Genomic DNA, 25,022 nt, shown 5'->3' on the forward strand with positions numbered 1-25,022 from the left:
GGGGGAGGCCTCAGAAAAGTTGTGTGTTGGAAGAGTTCAGGACATGAATAAGAGGAAGATGCGTGGTTCAGTGTTGAGGGGTATCAGTCGAACGGGGTGTTTGGCGTTGGGGTCTGTGCCGTTAAGGATTGTACCTCCTGGGTAGGCTGCTGCTCAGCTCCTGTTGTGGTCATGCATGGCCAGATGGAGACAGGCACAGAGTAAAGCTGAGCTCTTGCAAGCACCATAAATACTGAGGCCCACATCCTCAAAAGTATGTTGGTGCCTAACCCCACTGAAATCAAAGGTTAGGTGCCTAAACACCACTGAGGATCTGGACCTGAGGGATCACAGAATCGCACCTGGTGCCAGGAGTAAAGAGGAACTAAGAAAATACCCTGAGTGGCCCAGCGGAGCTGTTAAAAGCCCCACCCGAGCTGAAACTGTCTGTAAATGTGGAATACAAGTGGAGAAGGTTTAAAGAGCCCTTCACTCTGTATCTGCAAGCACTGGGGGGCCAGCAGACAGGAGGACGGTCACAAGGTTGCTTTATCCCTGACAATAGCTGGTCCTGAAGCACTTGATGAGTTTAATCGTTTTCAGTTAACAGCGGCACAGGGATGCGAGGAGCTCTGCACTCCACGGAAAAATGAGACAGAGGCGAGAGATGCTTTTAAACAGAGGGTACAAAAGGAAGGAGAAGCCATAGAAGAGTCTCTGACTGCTCTAAGGCTGAAGAGCCAATCTTGCAATTTTGGGGGGCTAACAGAGTCCCTCATAAGAGCCAGGTCGTGATTGGAATCTGGGACAAACAACTCAGAGAGATGCTTGAATTCATCCTTGACAAAGCCATTCTAATTTGCCAAGGAGGCATCTTAAGCGCTGAGGCCCAGAACTGAATGGGAGTTAGATGATGAAGGACCTTTGAAGAGCTAGGCCCCAGCGATCGCTGCATGGCACAGGTCGGTGGGAAGTCCGGGACTGGGACAGTGAGTCAGGACTGAGGGGCGTCAGGGGAGGCTTTTGTCCGTGTCTAGGGGAGCCAGAGTCAAGAGCTGAAGTCACAGAGGAATTGTGGGCTGGGTTGGAAGGGCCTCAGCGGAGCTGTGAGTGGTGGGGACCCCATGGCTGGAATAGCAGCGAGGAGCAGAAGGGGTGGAGAGGAGAGCAAGGAATAAGGTGTGGGGATGTGAGGAGCTTTCTGGGGTTGTCTGGCATAGCTAGTGAGTACCAAGGATGGAGCTGCAAGGATTTTGGGGAGGGCAGATTAAGCCAGGGCATCTAAGTGCCCGTGTCAGGACAGTCTTCCCATCAGTGACATTTGTGGTGCGTAGGGTAGGCCAGGAGCAGCGTTACTCATGATATTTAAAACTACGCCAAGCAAAGTGCTAGCCACTCTAGGCTACGGCCCAGCTCTGCCTGCCCAGGGTGATGGGCTCACGGACCTTCTGACCTGTTCCCTCCCTCCTGTCTCTTTCTATAGAAACCCTGTCGAGTGGTGTTTACTTCTCCTTTCGTCCTGGAGAGGATTTGCGTGATTGATCGGCGTGACAAGCTGCTGCCAGCTTAGCGACTGCAGGGTTACTCTGCCACAGTGCAAGTGGCTATAATGAGCCAAAATAATGAGCTGTGCTAAGGCCGCCGCAGTCTGAGCTGCGGCACGGTGACAGATGAACGCTCAGATCTGCCTCGCACGTGTGTAGCTGTGAGGGCTGTAGGGACAGTGACAGTGCACTGTATGCAGTGATGAACTGGAAATGTGACAATGAAATCACCCCCCAAACACAGACCCCAGGAAAAACTGCAGTTTGGGCGTTGAAATAAGGGAGTCCTCATTACTGCGCCGAGTCTGACCTCAGAGGCTCCTCTCCGCTCCTCTGGGATTGTCTCCCCCTTTACTTGTTGCCGCAATCAGACAGTAGGGTACTCCCAGGTGTTGTCACTCCGATAATGCCAAGGCATGGGGAAACCAATTAAAATAAAACCCGGCACTTCGCCAAACACAACACAGGAAGCAGATGGAATGAAAATACAGTGGATTTCAACAGCACAGGTAGTTTCTAATTAGCAAGGTGCTGGCTAAGGCTTGTGATTTCATCTGGGGAAAACGAACACTCCCACTGCAGCCTTTTTCAGTGACGCTAACATGCCAGAAGATGTAGCTCTCCGGCACCTTATCCAGCTCCACGCGTCTGCAGGAGCTAGGAGTCCTCCCGTGTGTCCCTGCACTATTGCAGACTCTGCGAAGCAGCCATTTGCACAGGCATCACGGGCTAAAGAGACAGTGAAGCCAGAAACCTTGGCGAAAGTTTCCAGGAGTGTTTTACTCCAGGTTTATACTAATAAACTTTGGGAGTGGTTCTGTGCTGAGCCGTGAGTGGTTTCTCTCACTCTCGGGGGTATTTAAAACGATCACATCAAATTCTCCCATTAACCACCAATGTGATTAATGTTTCCTGTATTGTTATAAAGTGATTCTCCATTGTAGAGCTTTCCGAATGCTTCCTGAATTTATCATTTCTTTGTCACAGTTGCCATTGGTGACGGCCTTGGTGAAATCCCTAGTAACATATAGAATGCAACCTACATAGAAATTAGTTGAATACTTATCCGTATTATAGTCATAAAAAGACCGATTTATTAAGTATATGGCTAAAGTGACACCTTAACAGCCCCGGGGCATTCATTGACCGGGGGACCATTAATTTGTATGTTGGTATATCGGTATGCTATGCCACCACTACAATGAACTTTATTGCCAACATCAAATTAAGATATGTTGTGGGTAACATCATTAGGGTGGATTGGACTGAACTGAATTTAAATAATGTCTTTAAGATGCAGATATTCTGCTGCCTCAAAATGCTGCCTAGCTAATCTCACATGGCACCGGAATGCTAGCCAGGGAGCACAAGACTTCACTCAGAGAAGCGCCGTTACACAACTATACCCGTCTGCTGCGATCAGCTTGCCAAACTACCTGCGCTAGGCTTTGCAGAGACCATGCTGCGGAATATAAATCCCTAGAGTTGAAGGCCAGAATGCTGCTGCAGGATACAGGCCAGCGAATCCACCCGGGAACTCCTGCATCCAGCCCAACACCTTATGGTTGAGTCAGGGCTGGTCTTTTAGAAAGAGACAACCGATCAAAACATAAAGACTACAAGGATGAAGAATCAACAAGATCCCTTGGCAATCTGTTCCTATGGTGAATTACCCACTCTGCCCTATCTCCAGTTTGAATTTTTATGGCTTCAACCATTTTTGTTTGCTTGGTGATCTCGAAGGCTCCTTAATCTATCTTCTCTTGGTGCAGGTACTTATAGAACATGAACAACTTGTGTCTTACCCTTCTCTTCGATTAGCTAAGTAGATTGAACTTCTTAAGTCCCAGAGAAGAGAGATCCCTAGGGAGGCAGCAAACATGGAATTCATACATTCATTGATTCATAGAGTTGAAGGCCAGATGGGACCATGAGATCATCCAATCTGACCTCCTTTGTATCACAGAGCAGAGAGTTTCACTCAGTTAACCCCGTAACGAGCCCAATAACTTGTGTTTGGCTAAAGCATCTTCCAGAAAGGCAGCCGGACTTGATCTAAAGCCATCAAGAGATGGAGACTCCACCACATCGCTTGGGCACTTGTTCCAGTGGTTAATCACCCTCACTGCTTATTGGTGCCTTGTTTCTAATTTGAATTTGTCTGGCTTCAGCCAGAGGTTCTTGCTATACCTTTCTCTGCTAGATTAAAGAGCCGTTTAGAACCTTGTATTTTCTCCCCAGGAAGGTACTTCTACACTGTAACCAAGTCACCTCTCAATCTTCTTTTTGATAGGCTCGACAGAATGGTCAGCGTGTGATTCTCCTCGGGCCATGTAACAGGGTAGGGCCAGTCAGCTGCTAGATCGCTCCTGACAGATGGGGGGCTGCTCTCCTGAGTTGCCACTCAGCCATGGGGAGGAAGCATACTTTCCCTCAAGAGCTCTGGCAAAGGAAAGGGGAAGGCTGGCCCTGTGGGAACTTCACGTTGTGTTTTCATTGTGCTCAGTCCAGGCGGCTTTGGTCCAGCTACCCTGGATCAGATCAGTGCTGGAGAGTGGGTGACTTAACTTGTCCAAAGGCTGTCGGAGTGCGCATGTCTGTCTGATGTATACGAGACTGAGCAGAGGCCTGGACTAGACATTGAAAAGATTGGGATTGTTAGCTTGGAAGGGAGAAAAATAGAGGCAGTTGAGTAAGAAAGGGCTTGATAAACAATCACATAATGACTGGTCTACAGCAGAGAGTTTGGGAGCTTCTGTTTAACCTGTCTCATAATTCAAGAACCAAAGGATGTCCAGTGCCGTTGAATGGGGGCAACGCCAACGCTGATGAGAGTCCCAGGGCTGGCAGTCAGTCCATCCTGGGGTGGCTGTAGATGGGGGGGCTCCATTGCTCCTCTGCAGAACGTCTCAGAGAAGCGCCATTGGCTGAGGCCATGCACACAGCACCAGGGGGCATGACCCAGCAGCACACTGCCTCCTTCCCTGGCTGCTCTCTGCCCACACAGACCCAGCTGCTGCCTTTATGAAGGACCAGCATGTTAGAGCTACTCTTCTCTATGCAGGCAGGTCTGGGAGCCTCAGATATCCCTCCCCTCTCTGCCCCCCAGGCATGCGGGGGGCAGGGCAGCTGACTCTTGCTGCTCCTGTCTCTCTCCTCTTGGCTATAAACCCTTCTGCAGGCTCATCATTCTGCTGGTGTTACGATTTGTGCCAAGTAGAAAGGCCAGTCCCCCCCATCTCTTTAATGAGTCTGGAGACCTCTCCGCATTCTGCTAAGCAATTGCTTAGTTGTGTGTTTCCAGAGCACTCTGGGGGGGCCGATCCCGGGAGAGCCCTGTGCTAAGCCAAGACCCTATCCCACAGCACCCCAGACAGTCTCCCGGAGGGTGCATTCTTTTCCAAACAGCAGGGAGGTCAGAGCAGAGGAGGGAATCCAGAATGAACTACAGTGAGCTCAGCAGAGTTTGGCACATTCGAAGCTGCCTGGAGAAATACAGCCCCAGTCACTGCTGAAGGCTTAATGCTATTGCAATTAGTTCCTCTTCAGAAATGGCACACACTTACAAAGGGGCGGTGCTTCTGAGATGCTCAAAACCACTTCTCTTGCTCTGTGTGGCTAGATTTTATGCTTTAGTCAATGCTGCAGTAGCCAAGCACTCTGCAAAGATGATGCTTATTTAGGGTAAGATGGCTCTCTGGAATTCCTGCAGAGCAGGCTAATGGAAGCAGAGGGTGATTTCACGGTACCTTCATCCAAAAGGAACTGCTCCGACGTCTCCCTGTAGCACACCAGCTGGGATTGTACAAAATCTCAAATCCTGAGAGGCTGGAAGCAAGGGTGCCAGCAAAACACCTGTGACGTTGCAGTCGATATGATTTTATAAAAATATGCTAATAGATTAATATAATGCAACTGGAATATGCTTCATGCAAAAGGTCTCTTGTAAGGTATCATTACAAAGCTTATTGTCTATTGAGTGTGGTCATCGTATTTGTATAAAGGTATCACACTTGTATCTGAAACTAGAAATATGAAATGTAACTTTGAGGGACTATTGTAATCATGCAAAGTGTGGGCCATTAATGGTGGTTTGGAGTCTTAACGGCTCGCATCAACCAGGACAATTGATTGGCTGGCTCTGTTTGCAGGCAGCCTTCCTGGGAGTCAGGCTGGGAGGAATGAAGGCTTGGGGTCTTACAGTGACATGTGATCATGTCATATAAACTAGAATCCATCTTTAACCTGGTGCTTTTCCAGTGAGGGGGGGTGGAAACCCAGAGGAACAAAGGATTCCCGCCTTATATAAAAAATATTTCAATGGGTTGAACAGAACAAAGAGAGGAGCCATCATGAAGAATCCCCTAACTACCACCTGAGCTGGAACAAGAGCTGTACCAGAGGAAAGAATTGTGCCCAGGCCTGGAAGGGGTCCAGTTTGAGGGAAAAAATTTACTGAAGCGTCTCTGAGGGTGAGATTATCTGTGTTCAGTTTGATTAGACATAGATTTGCGCATTTTATTTTATTTTGCTTGGTAACTTACTTTGTTCTGTCTGTTACTACTTGGAACCACTTAAATCCTACTTCCTGTATTTAATAAAATCACTTTTTACTTATTAACTCAGAGTATGTATTAATACCTGGGGGAGCAAACAGCTGTGCATATCTCTCTATCGGTGTTATAGAGGGTGAGTTTACCCTGCATAAGCTTTATACAGGGTAAAATGGATTTATTTGGGTTTACACCCCATTGGGAGTTGGGCATCTGGGTGTTAAAGACAAGCACACGTCTGTGAGCTGCTTTCAGGTATACCTGCAGCTTTGGGACAAGTAATTCAGACCCTGGGTCTGTGTTGGAGCAGACGGGAGTGTCTGGCTCAGCAAGACAGGGTGCTGGGGTCCTGAGATGGCAGGAAAAGCAGAGGTAGAAGTAGTCTTGGCACATCAGGTGGCAGCTCCCAAGTGGGGTTCTGTGATCTAACCCATCACATCCCCCATTTGGAAATCTGCAGTGGAGATGAGGAAACATTTCCCGCTGATCCAGACTCTGTTATTAGCCCCGATTCAGGAAACAAAAACATTATGCTTCACTACAAGCACATGCTTGAGTCCCATTGACTTAGTGAGAGTTAAGCACATTGTGAAGCTAAGTATTGCATTATTTTTATGGGTTTGGTCAACTCATAGTGGGTTGAGCTTAATTCACTAACAGAGCCACTGTGGAATTGTATATCAAGATGCTTTATTATATATATTGTTCAGCGACCACAGGCTCCACTGTGCTGGGTGCTCCGCAAACACATTGGTAAAAACAGTCCTTGTGCCAAAGAGCTTATGCTCAGCAAGGGTTTGTCTACATGGTCTGTTAGCGCACAGCAAGCTGGGATGTGAATCTACAGCGCACTGACGGTTCTCTAGCGTGCTTTGTGCTTCATGATATTGGTGCCAACCTCATGAGTTTTGCAGGGCTGGGCTCACAAGGGGTGGCGAAGCTGTGCAATCCAGTGCAGGTGCTGAAAACGTCTCACTTTGCATGTTGGCTACACTCACGCTCCCAGCCGGAGAGAGAATTGCCTGGGGCAGTCGCACACCCTCACTGCTGGAGGAGTGTGTTTGAACTCTGGGTTGGGATCGCTTTTCCTGAGAACTCCGCCCAGTAATGTACAGGGCTGCTTGGTCATAGGTATTCTAAGAAATTGTTCTGAAAATAACCGTCGCTTTCCATCTGCGTATAACCATAAAGTAGCAAGGCCCATACAGTGCATCTCAGCCAGGAGCATGGCTCACCCCTCTGTTTGCAATCATGTTACATGATAATATGATTAGGCTTTCTGTTCCAAGGTGATTATTTGTGTTCCTTATGCCGTTCCTCATCACATCCAAGTGCTGATCTTGCTGTATTTATTAGATGGCTATTTGCACATTCAGTTAATATGCATTTGAGATGCAAAGAGCATCCCTGCCGAAATTGCGGACTCCCAGTACAGCACTCTCAGCAGAGATGTGGCAGGAGGAAGGTAGTTGCAGAGTGTGCACACATGTGCAGTTTGCATATAAAGAAGCTGATTTTCATGAGCTCACTTAGGCCCTGAGAAACATCTCTCAGAGCAGAGGGAACACAGGAAAATACCGTTCACAAATATTTGTCTGAGATCAAAAGTGAATTTTGATTCAACTTGTGTTTACTGTCCCTCCTTGTTTGCTTTCCACAAACAGCTGGGTGCTTGCAAACTCCTGGTGCAAATACCCACAAAGCAAATTTGAGAGCACTTTGGGAAAACTAAATAAATGAGCTATCAAACGTCAAAGTTTTTATAGTTGGGTACTCGGTGAGATTTGCTGCAACCGGGGTGCAGAACTGCACCCATTCTACCCCCTGCTCTCCTTTGCGCAGACTTTCTGAAATGTGCATCTTCCAGGCTACCATTGTCCAGGTGTGGGCTTTGGCCACAGGTAAGTTTCATTAGCCTGTTTTGTGTTTTTTAAATTTGGGATGAAAATGTTTTCTTAATTCTTTTTTTACATTTCTTTTTATTTATTTATTTTAAGGCATGGCCCATGATCAGATGTGCTTGGAATCATTTCTGAACAGCTCTAGCAGTGAAACGGCTGGTGAAGAAAAGCTTTAAATTTGCCAGGGCAATAACCATCATAGAGGACAAGTGCTTCTGGGATGTTAACTCAGACCGACACCTGGCAGAGGAGATTTCAGCTTGAATGGTAGAAGTTGCGGTAAATTAAATAATTTGTGCCAGGAAATACAAGTGCGTTTTACGTCAAGTTAAGGAATCAGCTGGGGCCTGCTGTCCGCTCACACCTTACTCCTTGTGTGGTCATTCACACCTCTGCACAGTGGCTGTAAATCACTCCCATGCCAGCACATAAGTTACTCAGCCTCTGTCTTACTCCTCAGCTTCCCCGTAACCGTCCAAGCACAACTGTCTTGGGACCTTGCTGCTTATACGATAGTACATGCTGCCCAGACATCTGCATTCATTAGTGACTAATTTCTCACGGGGAGTCCAGCTGACACACAGAGCAATTACCCCGGCAGCTGATTAAGGCAGTGTGAGGAGAAGTCCCGGGAAGTGTTCAGTGTAGTTACGCTGCTCTGTGAGAGTCACAGAAACAGGCCGGGCAGTGTGTGCTGGCCATGTCGATTCCCCTGAGAAAGCACCGGCGAGGCAAACAGCAGGTCCCGTGCTGGTGAGTAACCACTAGCTTGCAGCAGAGCAGTGCTGCAGACACCACCCGAGAGGGGTGTTCTCACCTCAAGCAGCCCAGCCTGCAGTGGGACTGCGCAGATACCTCCTCCCTGCAATCACCTGGGGCACCGAGTCCCTGCTCTCCCTGGTGAACAGCAACTGGGATAGAATCATAGAATCTCAGGGTTGGAAGGGACCTCAGGTGGTATCTACTCCAACCCTCTGCTCAAAGCAGGACCAATCCCCAGACAGATTTTTGCCCTAGATCCCTAAATGGCCCCTTTAAGGACTGAACTCACAACCCTGGGTTTAGCAGGCCAAGGCTCAAACCACTGAGCTATCCCTCCCCAACAGGAGGGGATAGGAATGGAGTAGCCCACAATGGTGGGGGAGGGTCCATTTCATGCTCCCACCTCAGCCCCCCAGGCTCCAGTGTGAGGGCCATTCACAGTCTGGCCCCTAACAAATCTCTCCCCAAGGACACAAACCCGCCTGCAGGCACAGCATGGAGGTAAGAGGTAAAAGGTCCCTGCAGTTCTCCCCGCAAATCTCTCTCTAAGGAGCCCGAAGGGGAGTGATGAATGAAATGGCCCATCCTCTCATGATTTTGTCCACCAGCTGGGCCTGATCACCAACACACCCATTTTGGTTCCTTGGTTTCTGATTTCCTGCTGCTCTTGTCATGATTATCATTCAGTCTTAGCACAGTCCTGGAGTAGTGCCAGCAAACCCTTTTGGTTTAAATTAAGTCACTCTTAATGTCTCCTCACACCTTTTCTCAAACAGTTCTATAGAACAGATCATTGTGACAACTCATGAACCTTCACCTGCTTGCCACCAGTTGATCTTACAATTGGGGTAAGTTTGTAGGCCCAGTTATCACAACAGTTCCCACCCACCCATGCCTTCAAGTCAACGGCAGCTCAGCCATAACCCAGCTTCCAGTGTTCATGCTGTCGGCGTGGCCTAGTGGTTAGAGCAAGGGATTGGGAACTCGAGTTCTGCATTCATGGCTTTGTCACAGGACTTGTACACATACCACTTATGTCGGTCTAACTTTTGTCTCTCGGCGGTGTGAATAAGCCACGCCCCTGAGTGACGTAAGTTACACCAACCTAAGCGCTGGTGTGGACAGAGCTTCTCCTGCCGACATAGCTACTGCCACTCGCAATGGTGGTTTTATTATATTGATGGGAAAACTCTCCTGTAGGCATAAAGCGTCTTCACATCCCCACCTTCATAAAGTGCTTTGTTCTGTGCAGAGGGAAGGCACTATCAGAAGTCCAAAGAAATATTACTACAAGTGCTAGGAGGAGAGGTGTGACTCATTCTCCCAGGAACACACTCTTTTCATTCAGAGCCTGGAGCATTTCCCAAAAGTAATTAACTAGGAGAAGGTACTAATTAAAAGAGCTGGTGCCTACATTTGGCAGTGATGGGTGTTACGGTTCCGATTTCAAGGAGCTTGGAGTTAGTACCTAAAACTCTGTATTGTGGGAAAGGCGTTTGCACATCTATCCGGCTGGGTCGCTGCTGTGGGAGGAATGAACCAGTGCTAGTTGTAGCAAACAATAAATCCAGCACCTGTAGCTCTTCTGTTTGTGAATTGTCTGTGAACAGGCAGATTTTCAGTCCTGAATTTCAGACCAGCACATTGAAGCCTATGGGTTGCTTGACAGCTCATCACAGCAAATATTCACTATCTGACCTGTGAGATCGAGCACTGAAGTCACAGGGCATGATTCCTGTTTCCTGATAGGATGACCTAACATCCATATTTCAGGCACTAGTTTGCATTTTTGCGATCAACATTTTCAAAAGTGGCCCCAGATTTTTGGGTGCCCAACCTGAGAAGCGCAGAGCCGAGCCCTCCCAAAGACAGTTGCAGCCGACCTGGTGGCATGGGGGTTTCTGGGTTGTCTGTTCTGTTGTTGACTGCTTCGAACCTGGGGACGTGCTGCTTTTCCGGGAGTCTGTTCCATGAGGCAGTGATCTCTGTGTGGGATGGTTAGTGCATAACCCACAGGGTGCCGTGTCTCCTGGAGAGTTCTGGCTTGGTTTGGGTGCAGCTGGGTCCGTTGTTTAGCACTGGCACTGCGTTTCTGAGATATTTGCTAGGTGGCTTTTGGAATTTTTGTTTGCTTGTTTGTTTCCTGTGGAAACTTTGAGCCAGACGCTGCGCTATCTGCCGTCTTTGCAGCTGTCGGCGCTTGGGGCCATCCTGTGCTAACCAGAACTAGCATCTGGAGTCCTTCGCTCGGACCTGAAATGCTCTTCCTACACAATGGGCTTTTCAGGCACCTCCTCCCTCCTACCCAGATCCATCTGACCCTTGGAGACCTTCCCAATGGCACCCTCTCCCTGCTGCCTTCTCCGTAAGCAGGTCACTGCTCCGGGGAAAGTGGCTTTGCTGGAGCTCAGCAGGAAGGACAGTCAGTTTCACACAGTGGGTTCAGGGACGTTTTAACACCAAGACAGGCTGGAGAGTAAAGACAGGCTGGTTTTAATGGACTTGCTTTGACTTCTAGGCAGTGATGTCTGGGCCTTGTCTATGCAAGGAGAGAAAGTAACACCACCCGCTGTGTATGTGCGTGCGCACACACACTCTCACTCCCATACTCATGCACACTCCTGAACACACACACACACTCTGCTAAGCAGTGGCTGGCTAATAGATTCATAGATTTTAAGACCAGACAGGACCATTCACTCATCTAGTCTGATCTGCTGAATAACACAGGCCAGAGAAGCCACCCACTCACGCTTGCCTTGTACTCAATAACTTGTGTCTGCCTAAAGCATCTCTTCAGGAGACATCCATCTACACGCTGCCTGCCTTATTCCTTCCTTTCTCTTGGGCATTTCTCTCTCTCGACCTGCCACAGAGCTCTTGCGGGAGGCTCCAATACAGATTCTTCCTACCCAGTGACAGGGCCCGGTTCTCTGCACCAGAGCCACCTGCACGGAGACATGACATAAGTCAGATGATGATGGATGGGGCCCTTCCAGGGGAGTGTGCACAAGTCTTTGAATTGACCAGTTATCTGCCTCAGAGCCGCTGCGTGCATCAGGCATGTTGTGTTTGAGCTGGGTGCTCTCCCGAGCAGGCATTCCAGACACGCACTGACTGCCAGGGATTGTAATTAGATACTTGTTTTGCACGGCTTTAGCCATCTATGGTTGGTATTAATGACTTGCTGATAGTCTCTGGTCATTAAGGTAATAATTCTTGTCACTGTAAGAACAGGACTTGGTGCCAAGGTGCCCCCGGGGGTGCTGCATTAGGCTCCTCTGCCAGCAACTTTGCTATCACACTTTTGAGGCTCAGAAGCCTGACTACCCCGTATGTGCATGGGACGTGAAGTCCTTCTACCACCCCTAAACCCTCTGGAATACCTTGGCAAGGGGGCAGGGCTGACTCAGGGAGAAGAGGGGTTTAAAAAGTCTGCTTCTAAGCAACTAGAGGAGCTAGCGAACACGAGCAGCAAACAGGAATTTTGTGAAGCCATTCAGAGAGGGAGCACGAGAGTCAGATATAGCTGGGTGCAAACTCTAAACTTAGGCCAACATCCCCCTCCCGCCCCCCGCAAACAAACCAACCCCCTGCAAGCTGTTGGCCTCGTAGTCTTTGACACATTTGTTTTGCCCCCCCTTGCTTTCCCTGCTGCCAGCAGTTTAACAGCATGTTCCAGGTTAGAGAGAAAGCCAAACGTTAAGGAAAAAGAGACGCAACTGCAATACTGCAGGTCCCCATGCGATGGCACTGTTACATATAGCCGTTCCTGTTTAACTGAATGTGCGGGCAGTTAGATCTTGGAAGAAATTCTGCAGCTCTGAATCTCCTCTAACTTACACCAGTTTTACCCTCATTGTAATGCTGCCTTCATTGGAATTGCTCCTGATTTATATCCACATAAGGGAGGGAAGAGTCAGTTATAATTACATTCTTTTTAGAAACGACACCATTCAACAGTAAAAATGCCTACATTGCCCGACGCGCTCCGACCGAATCACTGAACAAGAATGAATAAAGTATAGGGCTGCTCCCTGATGGAAGCCTGCCATGCAAACAAACCTAACTACACGCACATGCACATGCATATAGCCACTGGGCTGCTGGTGCTCCGTCCTACCCCTTGCTGCCATGGCTCATGAAGCCATACACAGGCAGCCTGGACAGTAGTAGGGAGCAGTTCAACTATAGGCTGAGCAAGTGCAGAATAGGGGTAGCACGTGCCTTTGGACATTTAAAAGGGCGCTGGCGCTGTTTGCTGAGTAGGTCAGACCTCAGCACAACCAGCATTGCCATTGTTATTGCTGCTTGCTGTGTGCTTCATGATATCTGTGAGAGTAAGGGGGAGATGTTTATGGCAGGGTGGGAGGTTGAGGCAAATCGCCTGGCAGCCGATTTTGAGCAGCCAGACATCAGGGCGATTAAAAGAGCACAGCAAGGCGCGCTGCACATCAGAGAGGCTTTGAAAACCAGTTTCATGACTGACCAGGCTACAGTGTGACAGTTGTGTGTGTTTCTCCTTGATGCAAACCTGCCTCCTTTGTTGATTTTAATTCCCTGTAAGCCAACCACCCTCCCCACTTCAATCACAGCTGGCAAAGGAAATAAAGTAACTATTGTTTGGAAACCATGCATTCTTTCTTTATTAATTAAAAAAAAAAAGTGAGATAACTGACAAGGTAGCCCAGGTGGGATGGGGTGGGGAAGGAGGGAAGGACAAGGCCACATTGCTTATTGTAGCCACACTACAAATCAAACGGTTTGAATGACAGCCTGCTGTTGCTTGGGCCATCCTCTGGAGTGGAGTGGCTGGGTGCCCGGATCCTCCTCCCCGCATTCTTGGGTGTCTGGGTGAGGAGGCTATGGAACTGGGGGAGGAGGGCAGGCGGTTATACAGTGGATGCGGGGGGGGGGGGGGGAGGGGGTCTGTGCTCTTGTTGGCTTTCCTGCAGCTCCACCAGATCCCTCATCATGTCCATTTGCTCCCCCATTAGCCTCAGCATCGCCTCCTGCCTCTGCTCATCATGGTCACTTAATGCTTTCCTGGCCTCTGTCACCAAATTGCTCCATGCATTAAGCTGGGCCTATCAGTGCGGGAGGACTGCATGAGCTCAGAAAACATGTCATTGCGAGTGCGGTTTTTTTCACCTTCTAATCTGCGATAACCTCAGGGACGGAGATGATAGGGGGAGCATAGAAACATTTGCACCTGCGGGGGGATAAAAAGAGAGAGTAAAATTTAAGATGATACATTTCTGAGAACAAAAGGGAGACTCTTTCACAGCGAATCAAGCAATTCACAGCAGACAGCACATGTGCTTTAGGTACAAGTTCACATTTTGCCTTTTATATTGAGTGCCTGCTGGTATGGTGACACATCACACACGGCTGGGCAACAGAATTCGGTTTCCAGGCAGCCCTGGTAGGCCAATGGGTATGCTGGGTTGGCTTCTTACGCCTTCATAATATGTGGGAATGGTTTCAAACTGCAGCACCCTCCTTTCCCATAGCAAGCAATGCCAGTTGGGTTTCACATTTAAAAGGAGGGGCTGCCTGCTGTTTTCAGGTCGATGTGCAGCACACACCTCTCTGGCTATTCTCTGGGATGATCCCTTCTAGCCAAGCGCAAACAGCCCAGCATGAACGGGGTCCTTTTACTGTTCCCTTACAAACATTCCCATATTTCAACCAGGTGACCATGAATGATATCACTCTCCTGAGGCTAACACAGAAAGCTATAGACTGAATGTTGCTTGAATGCGGCCAAAACCCAGGACTATTTGCTGCCATGCTTTGCGCTGCAATGATTCCAAACTACTTGCTTGAAGTGGTAAGTGTCCTACTGTGGAGGATGAAATAAGGCAGCCCTCTCCAGAAACCTTCTGCCAAGGCTTTCAGAGTACCTCCAGGAGAGCTTCATGGAGATGTCCCTGGAGGATTCCCACTCCATCCCCAGACATGTTAACAGACTTTTCCAGTAGCTGTACTGGCCGCGAATGCATCCCAAGTCTTCAGGGCAAATCAGACATTAAACACTATTGCTTTAAAACCCTGTACTGTAGTTACAAATGTGCACTCACCAGAGGGGCCGTCTCTGGCTTCAGGGTCAGGGATCGTGCCGTGGGAGGGTATTGGCTCCAGGGTGATGAAAAAGTCCTGGCTGCTGGGGAGAACAGATTCACCACTTGCCTGCTGTGCATTCTCCTCCTCCTCTTCCTCATCCACAAATCCTCCTCCCTGTTGCATGAGACTCCCCCCTTGCAGGTGTCTATGGACAGTGGTGGGGTAGTGATAGGGGGTCCCCCCCAGAGTGCCATGCAGCTGATCATAGAAGTGGCATGTATGGGGATCTGACCCGGAGCGACCGTTTGCCTCCTTTGTTTCTTGGTAGGCTTGCCTGAGCTCCTTAACTTTCACACGGCACTGCTGTGTGTCCCTGGTGTAGCCTCTGTCCACCATGCCCTGTGCGATTTTGGCATATACATTAGCATTTCTTCTTTTTGATCGGAGTTCGGCCTGCACAGATTCTTCTCCCCATACAGCAATCATAGTATCATAGAATCTCAGGGTTGGAAGGGACCTCAGGAGGTCATCTAGTCCAACCCCCTGCTCAAAGCAGGACCAAACCCAACTAAATCATCCCAGCCAGGGCTTTGTCAAGCCTGACCTTAAAAACCTCTAAGGAAGGAGATTCCACCACCTCCCATGGTCACCTGGTTGAAATATGGGAATGTCTCCCATTTGCTCTACGCTGGAGCCTTTGAAAAGACATAGCCCAGCGTCCCAATTCTCTTCTGCACTAACAGATTCCAGCCGTTTGTTACCCTGGCTGTGCAGTGGCCCGGCCTGAGGCCTCTGATTATTCCTGGTGTTTGGAACAAAAGGGCACATGGCAGCAAGCCCATGGCTTGGGTTCCGGATGTTGCACTACAGCATTAGTCCAATTGGATTGTTTAATTCTGAATGGCTATAATCATTTCAGGTCATGTACTAATGGGCTTGAAAATCAGCAGAGAATGATAAATGACTGTACACTGGGTCTAACGAAGGGGCTGGATTATCGGGTTATAAATCAGTTAAGTGGTTCTGAAGAAGTTGCAAACCGCGAGAAACAACCACGAAAGGCTAGAACAACATCCAATGTCTGGGGCTGATTGGGAGCCAGCAGGTGCTGGGTGAGCCAGCCATTACTTTACCTATAAATAGAAAGCATCTGAAATGAAAACACTGTATTTAAACAAATCTCCTCTGACATTAGCCCCTGTGAATGTGTTGGTTGCAGAGGAGGGGAAAGTGTATTGCTGGGTGATTATTGGCGGGTTACTGGCTGGACTCTGCCTTTTCCAGGAAATAGATCCTGATTTTCTGATACAGTCTTAAAGTGACCATGTGCCCTGTTTTTTTCTGGTGCCCCTTGTTTCTCCTGATTTCCTAGGAATTTCTTTTCAGACACATGAAATGCCATAGTTTTTTCACAGACTCCATCCAAATGTTTTTGTGGTTTGGTTTTCTTGTAAGCACAAAACGTTTGTTCGAAGCTTGGTGGCCTCTGCTCCATTTCCCTTGGGCCGGGGGAACGAGAGCTCAGCTTGAAGAGCTGAGTTTGGAGTGAGGAACATGAGTGAGTGCAGACGCAATCAGAGCTGTTCTTTGCTGCAAGTCAATGTTAATGACGCTTGCTCGGTGTCTCACAATACGTGCTCAGACACTGAGTTAATGGAAAAACCCTCCGGTCAGAGAACTACATCCATGCTGCTGTTCGGTCGGAAGGCGGCAATAACGCCACCAGGGAACATTTTTATAAAACGGGCACTTTGTGTCTGTTGTGGGACCAGTTTGTGACCCTACAGAAATGTAGCCAGAGAAAAGAATGTGGTGCATATGGATTCTGACAGCATGGCCACCTTGCAGGTACTGGGTGCGAGAGCTGGAGTCATTTGCTAGACTGGCAGAGTCTGTTAGGGTGACCAGATGTTTTATAGGGACAGTCTCAATTTGGGGGTCTTTTTCTTACATAGGCACCTATTACCCCCTACCCCCGTCCTGATTTTTCACATTTGCTGTCTGGTCACCCTAGAGTCTGTTTGGTTTGGACAATGGGGGCTACAGATGCACATTCAACAGAGCAGGGAAACCAGTGGAGGAGATGCTGAGGCTGTCTGTGGGAGAGGGATGTGTCTTCAAGTGATTGTTCACATGGATTACACCTCCTGCATGCAGCATTGGACTCATTTGGCCAGCAGTATCTGCTGGGGCCATGCCTGTGTCCTCGCTGTCCTCATGACCTCCCCCAAACTCAAGGGCATAAACGGCAGAGCAGGGCCAACCATCCCTCAGTTCCTTCTGACACCCGCATGGGAAGTGGAACATGGCTGGGTCCTCTTGTTCCTCTGTGCACGGTGCTGTTTATGATTAGATAGTTATTAGTATTGTTCATTAGTGTTAATTAGTAGATAGTCTTCTGTCCCTCGGCACAACCCTCCCAACTTTTGGTCATATGGTTTATTGGCTCACCTCTGTGTCTCTCCCCTCTCCCTTCTCTCCCCCCTCCCCCCCACGCATACAGGGCTCTAGCAACAGGGTAGAAGCCAAATCCCTGGAGTTCAAAACCTTCCCCTCAGGTGCCTCCATTATCAAAGAGAGGGTCGTATTCCTGAGGGATGTTCCATATGTTGTTCCTTCTCTACGTGGACTCAAAAACCTTCTGACACCCACCTAAAATGGTTCCTCCTGGTGCATTCGATACAAGCCTCCACAGACACGAAGGTCAGGACATGGTGAAACCTCATCCTTCCATTGGTCGCCCTCCAGGAGCACCCTGGCATGTCAGGATTCTACCTCACACTCCCATCTGTGATCCTGGGACCAGAGCCAGCCCTCCTCGAGACGGGGAAGATGGTTCTAGTTAAGCTAAGGCTTAACCTGTTGTTGGTATGGCAGATAAAGTAGGTATCTCTGCTACTGGCTTCATGCCCTGCACAGTCAGGGAGGATACAACACAGTCTGCATCTTCCATGAGATGTGATGCTAGCATCAAGAGTTTGGCAAACCCTTCCCTTCCACCCCCCTTTGGTAACAGCCTTTTATTTTGGGGAAATCAAGCAACTGCTTGTTTGTCCTCAGATCAGAATCATAGAAGATTAGGGTTGGAAGAGACCTAAAGAGGTCATCTAGTCCAACCCCCTGCTCAAAGCAGGACCAATCCCCAACTAAATCATCCCAGCCAGGGCTTTGTCAAGCCGGGCCATAAAAACCTCCAAAGGATGGAGATTCCACCATCTTCCTAAGTAACCCATTCCAGTGCTTCACCACCCTCCTAGTGAAATAGTGTTTCCTAATATCCAACCTATATCTCCCCCCACTGCAACTTGAGACCATTACTCCTTGTTCTGATAGAACAGCCTAGTTCTATCCTCTTTGGAACCCTCCCTTCAGATAGTTGAAGGCTGCTATCAAATCCCACCTCATTTTTCTCTTCTGCAGACTAAATAACCCAAGCTCCCTCAGCCTCTCCTTGTAAATCATGTGCTCCAGCCCCCTGATCATTTTCATTGCCCTCTGCTAGACTCTCTCCAATTTGTCCACATCTCTTCTTTAGTGTGGGGCCCAAAACTGGACGCAATACTCCAGATGTGGTCTCATCAGTGCTGAATAGAGGGGAATAATCACTTCCCTCGATCTGCTGGCAATGCTCCTACTAATATATGCCGTTGGCCTTCTTGGAAAAAAGGGCACATTCCTGACTCATATCCAGCTTCTCGTCCACTGTAATCTCCAGGTCCTTTTCTGCAGAGCTGCTGCTTAGCTAGTTGGTCCCCTGCCTGTAGCAGTGTATGGGATTCTTCCATCTTAAGTGCAGGACTCTGCACTTGTCCTTGTTGAACCTCATCAGATTTCTTTTGGCCCAGTCCTCCAATTTGTCTAGGTCACTCTGGACCCTATCCCTACCCTCCATCATATCTACCTCTCACCCCAGCTTAGTGTCATCCGCGAACTTGCTGAGGGTGCAATTCATCCCATCATCCAGATCATTAATAAAGGACATCGTGAACAGGAGCAGCTAACAGGGGAGTTTGGCGAGGGAGTTTTAGAGGGAGCGTGAGCAGGGGCTAGATACACCTAACATTCTTTGAACTTAAAGGTCAAAACACTGCTTGATAAAAACAAAGCACCAACAAGGGAACAAGCTTCGGGAGTAAAAAGAGAATGCAGGAAGAAGTCCAGCAACAGAGAGGGAGCTATTTAGTTTATTGAACCCAATGCAGCGTGTATGATTACCTGCCCTGTGGGTGGGTGGCATATATTTGCATTCGGTGCAAGGAGCTCCTGGCCCTCGGAGACAGTGTACAGACTATGGAGACCAGGGTGGCTGAGCTGGAGGAGCTAAGGTAGACAGAGAGGTATGTTGATGAGACTTTCCGGGACACAGTAGAATGGTCCCACCCCTGGTCTGACAGCCTCTGTGCTGTTGAGGAGGATGAAAGCCTCAAGGAAGGAGAACATCCAACTGGAGCAGAGGGAAATGATCCCATAGTTAGGACCCTCCTCTCAGACAATGATGTGGTAGCCTCTTGCACTGAGGATACTTCTCCAAGGGAGGGAACTCCAGTTATTAGGAAGAGACAGATATTAGTAATGGGAGAGTCGATCATTAGAAACATAGATAGCTGGGTTTGCAATGATCGGGAGAACTGCATGGTGACTTGCCTGCCTGGTGCAAAGATTGCCGATCTCTCAAGACATCTAGATAGACTTATGTATAATGCTGGGGAGGAGCCGGGGGTCATGGTACATGTAGGTACCGATGACATGGGGAAGGATAGGAGAGAGGTCCTAAAGGCCAGATTTAGGCTGCTAGGTAAGAGATTGAAGTCCAGGACCTCCATGGTAGCATTCTCTGAAATGCTTCCAGTTCCACGCGCAGGGCCAGTTAGACAGGCAGAACTGCAGGGTCTCAATACATGGATGAGATGATGGTGTAGGGAGGAGGGGTTTAGATTTAGTAGGAACCAGCAAAGCTTTTGGGAGAGACAGAGCCTATACAGGAAGGACGGGCTCCACCTAAACCCAAATGGAACCAGATTGCTGGTGCTTAAAATTAAAAAAGTCGTAGAACAGTTTTTAAATTAAGGGCTGGGGGAAAAGCCGACAGGTGTGGAGGAGCATGTGGTTCAGACATCCCTTAGCAGGAGGATCTATAAATGGAGATTCCCTGTGTCCTAATAAGGAGGAGAGGATGAAAAATGATAAAATACAGGGAGGATCTGATGAGAAACAGTCAAATGAAAAAAAGTCCCATTCAATTACACCATGCAATAGGGGACAGCCAAAAAATGACAAGTTTTTAAAATGCTTATAGACCAATGCTAGAAGTGTAAATAATAAGATGGGTGAACTAGAGTGCCTGGTATTAAATGAGGATATTGAGATAATAGGCATCACAGAAACCTGGCGGCATGAGGATAATCAATGAGACACAGTAATACCAGTGTACAAAATATATCAGAAGGCCAGAACAGGTCATGCTGGTGGGAGGTAGCACTATATGTGAAAGAAAGCGTAGAATCAAATGAAGTAAAAATCTTAAATGAACTAAATTGTCCTATAGAATCTCTATGGATAGTAATTCCATGCTTGAAAACTAAGAATATATCAGTAGGGTTATATTACAGACCACCTGACCAGGATGCTGTTAGTGACTCTGAAATGCTCAGGGAGAGTAAAGAGGCTATTAAGATTAAAAAAACTCAATAATAATAATGGAGGATTTCAAGTGTCCCCATATTGACTGGGTACCTATCACCTCAGGAAGGGGTGCTGAGATAAAGTTTCTTGACACCTTAAATGACTGCTTCTTGGAACAGCTAGTTCTGGAACCCAAAGAGGAGAGGCAATTGTTGATTTAGTCCTAAGTGGAGCACAGGGTCAGGTTCAAGAGGTGAATATAGCTGGACCGCTTGGTAATAGTGACCATCATATAATTAAATTTAACATCCCTGTGGCGGGAAAACTCCACAGCGGCCCAACACTGTAGCATTTAATTTCAGAAAGGGGAACTACACAAAAGTGAGAAGGTTAGTGAAACAGAAATGAAAAGGTACAGCGCCAAAAGTAAAATCCCTGCAAGCTGCATGGAAACTTTTTAAAGACACCATAATAGAGGCTCAACTTAAATTTATACCCCAATTTAAAAAACATAGTAAGAGAACCAAAAAAGAACCGCTGTGGTTAAACAACAAATTAAAAGAAGCAGCGAGAGGCAAAAAGGCAGCCTTTAAAAAGTGGAAGATAAATCCTAATGAGGAAAATAGAAAAGAGCATAAACTCTGGCAAATGAAGTGTAAAAATATAATTAGAAAGACCAAAAAAGAATTTGAAGAACAGCTAGCAAAGATTCCAAAAGTAATAGCAATTTTTTTTTAAATACATCAGAAGCAGGAAGCCTGCTTAAACAACCAGTGGGGCCACTGGACAATCGAGATGCTAAAGGAGCACTCAAAGACGATAAGATCATTGCAGAGAAACTAAATGAATTCTTTGCATCGGTCTGCATGGTTGAGGATGTGAGGGAGATTCCCAAACCTAAGCCATTCTTTTTGGGTGACAGATCTGAGGAACTGTCCAAAATTGAGGTGTCATTAGAGGAGATTTTGGAATAAACTGATAAACTAAACAGTAATAAGTCTCTAGGACCTGATGGTATTCACCCAAGAGTTCTGACGGAACTCAAATGTGAAATTGCAGGACTACTAACTGTCATCTGTAACCTATAATTTAAATCAGCTTCTGTACCAAATGACTGGAGGATAGCTAATGTGACACCAATTTTTTTAAAAGGGCTCCAGAGGTGACCCTGGCAACCATAGGCCAGTACGCTTCATTTCAGTACTGGGAAAATTGGTTGAAACCATCGTAAAGAACAAAATTGTCAGACACAGAGATGAACATAATTTGTTGGGAAATAGTCAACATGTTTTTTGTAAAGGGAAATCATGCCTCACTAATCTACTAGAATTCTTTGAGGGGGTCAACAAGCATTGGACAACGAAGATCCAGTGGATATAGTGTGTTTAGATTTTCAGAAAGCCTTTGACAAGGTCTCTCACCAAAGGCTCTTAAGCAAAATAAGCTGTCCTGGGTTAATAGGGACGGTTCTCCCATGGATTGGTAACTGGTTAAAAGATAGGAAACAAAGGGTAGGAATAAATGGTCAGTTTTCAGAATGGAGAGAGGTAAATAATGGTGTCCCCCAGGGATCTGTACTGGGCCCAGTCCTTTGTAACATATTCATAAAGGATCTGGAAAAAGGGGTAAACGGTGAGGTGAAAAAATTTGCAGATGACACAAAACTACTCAAGATAGTTAAGTCCCAGGCAGACTGTGAAAAGCTACAAAAGAATTTGTAACGGTGTGAGACTCACCACTGCGACGCCTCCTGATGGTTGTCCAGGGAATTAGCTTTCCATCCTCCAGAGCACCCTCTGTCAGTCGGTGTCTCGCCTTTCGCTGGCCCCCCATGTCCCTCCCAGACCCCAGTGCCTCTTTCTCTTGGGGGCTGCCCCCTGGCAGTACCCTCATGGTTTCTGGGTCTCGCCACCCAGGGGAACCCCCACCCACTATCCCCACCTCGCCTCAGAATAAGGCTACTGCCAGTCACCAACTCACCCCCACGCACTGGGGCAGACTGCAGTGTACAACCCCTCATCACAGGCAAGGGGGGTTTGGACCTGCTGCCTCCGCCTACCCTTGGGCTGCCCCCTGCAACCCCAGTACCTATTTGGCCTTGCACAAGGCCGGCAGCCTGGGCCGTTGCCAGGCAGGAGCTCCCCAGCCCCTCTCGCCTTTCCCCAGCCCTGCTCCACCTCAGGTACCCTGGTATGGTCCCCAGCAGCCAGGCCCGTCTCCCTCCACAGCTAGAGGAGACTCTCTTAGCCTCTGGCTCACAGTCCTTTTCTAAGGGCCAGCTGAGGTCTATTTGGGGCATGGCTAAGCTGTGCCTGCTTCCCCAATCAGCCTAGGAGCTGCTTGCCCCCAGCCATGGCCCTCTGCTGGGCTGTTTTAAACCCCTCAGGGCAGGAGTGGGTGACCACCCTACTACAGATCTCATAAAACTGAGTGACTGGGCAACAAAATGGCTGATGAAATTTAATGTTGATAAATGCAAAGTAATGCACTTTGGAAAACATAATCCCAACTATACATATACAATGATGGGGTCTGAATTAGCTGGTACCACTCAAGAAAGATCTTGGAGTCATTGTGGATAGTTCTCTGAAATCATCCACTCAATGTGCAACGGCAGTCAAAAAAGTGAACAGGATGTTGGGAATCATCAAGAAAGGGATCGATAATAAGACAGAAAATATCATATTGCCTCTATATAAATCCATGGTACACCCACACCTTGAATACTGCGTTCAGATGTAGTCACCCCATCTTAAAAAAGATATATTGGAATTGGAAAAGGTTCAGAAAAGGGCAACAAAAATGATGAGGGGTATAGAACGGCTTCCATATCAGGAGAAATTAATAAGACTGGGACTTTTCAGCTTGGAAAAGAGGTTACTAAGGGGGGATATGATAGAGGTCTATAAAATCATGACTGGTGTGGAGAAAGTAAATAAGGAAGTGTTATTTCCTCCTCCTCAGAATAAAAGAACAAGGGACCACCAAATGAAATTAATAGGTAGCAGGTTTAAAACAAACGCAAGAAAGTATTTTTTCACACAACACACTGTCAGCCTCTGGAACTCCTTGCCAGAGGGTCTTGTGAAGGCCAATACTATAATGGGGTTCAAAAGGGAGCTAGATAGATTCATGGAAGATAGCCATTGATGGACCTATTAGCCAGGATGGGCAGGGATGGTGTGCCTAGAAGCTGGGATTGGGTGACAGGGCATGGATCACTTGATGATAAGCTGTCTGTTCATTCCCTTTGGGGCACCTGCCATTCACCACTGTCAGAGGACAGGATACTGGGCTTGGTGGACCTTTGGTCTGACCCAGTATGGCCATTGTTATGTTCTTACGTTCTTATGTTGAACAAAAATGGCCCCTGGACCGACCCCTGGGGCACGCCGCTTGATACCGGCTACCAACTAGACATCGAGTTGTTGATCACCACCAGTCTAGCCAGCTTTCTATCCATCTTATAGTCCATTCATCCAGCCCATACTTTTTTAACTTGCTGGCAAGAATACTGTGGGAGACCGTGGCCAATCCACATGGCCCATCACTCAAAGTAAGAAGAATGGTTACTGACCCTGCAGCAACTAATTCTTCAAGATGGGTTGTCCATACGGATTCCATGACCCACTATCCTTCCCCGCTGCTACAGTGCCTACTCCTCTGGGGTTGTCTGGAAAGGAACTGAGGGGTAGTTGGGGCCACTCTACCTGTTTATGACTTTAGGTGGGGGGCGTGAGGGCACTTGGGGACGTGACATGCCCCACCAGGCAATTCAATCTATTGCAGGGTCATCACCGCTACACAGTACCTGGATATACAACATACACAGGGAACGAACTAGCCAGCAGCTCTGCAGCCATTGCAATGGGCACAGGCAAGTTCTGTGTGATTTATGAAACTAACATTTTGCCCCGTGGCTAGTGCCTTCCATTGGAGCTTGGCATGGGCTGGAGAACGTGGCATAGGGCCCAGGAGACCTAAGTTCTGTTTGCAGCCTCTCTGGGTAAATTCTGTGCCTCAGATTTATCTGTCTATCATTTGCATCTACCTAGCTATCTTATTTCAGAATGGTAGCCATGTTAGCAAAAACAACGAGGAGTACTTGTGGCAACGGGGTTTGTAGCAAGGATACGTTCTTGGGTTAGTGTTTTTGTTGTGTGATGTGTACTTGTTGGTGAGTATTTGTTTCAGGTTGGGAGGCTGTCTGTAAGAGAGGACTGACCTGTCTCTCAAGGTCTGTGAGAGTGAAGGATCGTCCTTCAGGATAGGTTGTAGATCCTTGAGGATGTGCTGGAGAGGTTTTAGTTGGGGGCTGAAGGTGATGGCTAGTGGCAGTCTGTTACTGTCTTTGTTGGGCCTGTCCTGTAGTAGGTGACTTCTGGGTACTCCTCTGGCTCTGTCAATCTGTTTCTTCACTTCAGCAGGTGGGTATTGTAGTTTTAAGAACACTTCATAGAGATCTTGTAGGTGTTTGAGGGATTGGAGCAAATGCGGTTGTATCTTAGGGCTTGGCTGTAGACAATGGATCGAGTGGTGTGGTCTGGATGAAAGCTGGAGGCATGTAGGTAGGTATAGCAGTCAGTAGATTTCCG

At 47.9% G+C, this 25,022-nt stretch overlaps 1 protein-coding gene and 1 long non-coding RNA gene across 3 annotated transcripts in view; one reads left to right on the plus strand and one right to left on the minus strand.

The window, feature by feature from the left end:
* Positions 1 to 8,250, plus strand: part of LOC120385943 (adenosylhomocysteinase B-like) — a 116,917-nt gene extending 108,667 nt beyond the window's left edge. For both annotated transcript variants that reach the window (XR_005589438.1, XR_005589444.1), the window contains one exon: positions 8,074 to 8,250. The gene's annotated coding sequence lies outside the window, so the exon portion shown is untranslated. The remainder of the gene's footprint in view (positions 1 to 8,073) is intronic.
* Positions 8,251 to 8,794: 544 nt separating this feature from the next.
* LOC120385944 overlaps positions 8,795 to 25,022 on the minus strand; it is a 36,897-nt gene continuing 20,669 nt past the window's right edge. Inside the window, exon 3 of the long non-coding RNA XR_005589445.1 lies at positions 8,795 to 8,888. This is a non-coding gene — a long non-coding RNA (uncharacterized LOC120385944). The remainder of the gene's footprint in view (positions 8,889 to 25,022) is intronic.

Source organism: Mauremys reevesii, linkage group 18 (assembly GCF_016161935.1).
Source record: "Mauremys reevesii isolate NIE-2019 linkage group 18, ASM1616193v1, whole genome shotgun sequence".
NCBI classification, from domain to species: Eukaryota; Metazoa; Chordata; order Testudines; family Geoemydidae; genus Mauremys; species Mauremys reevesii.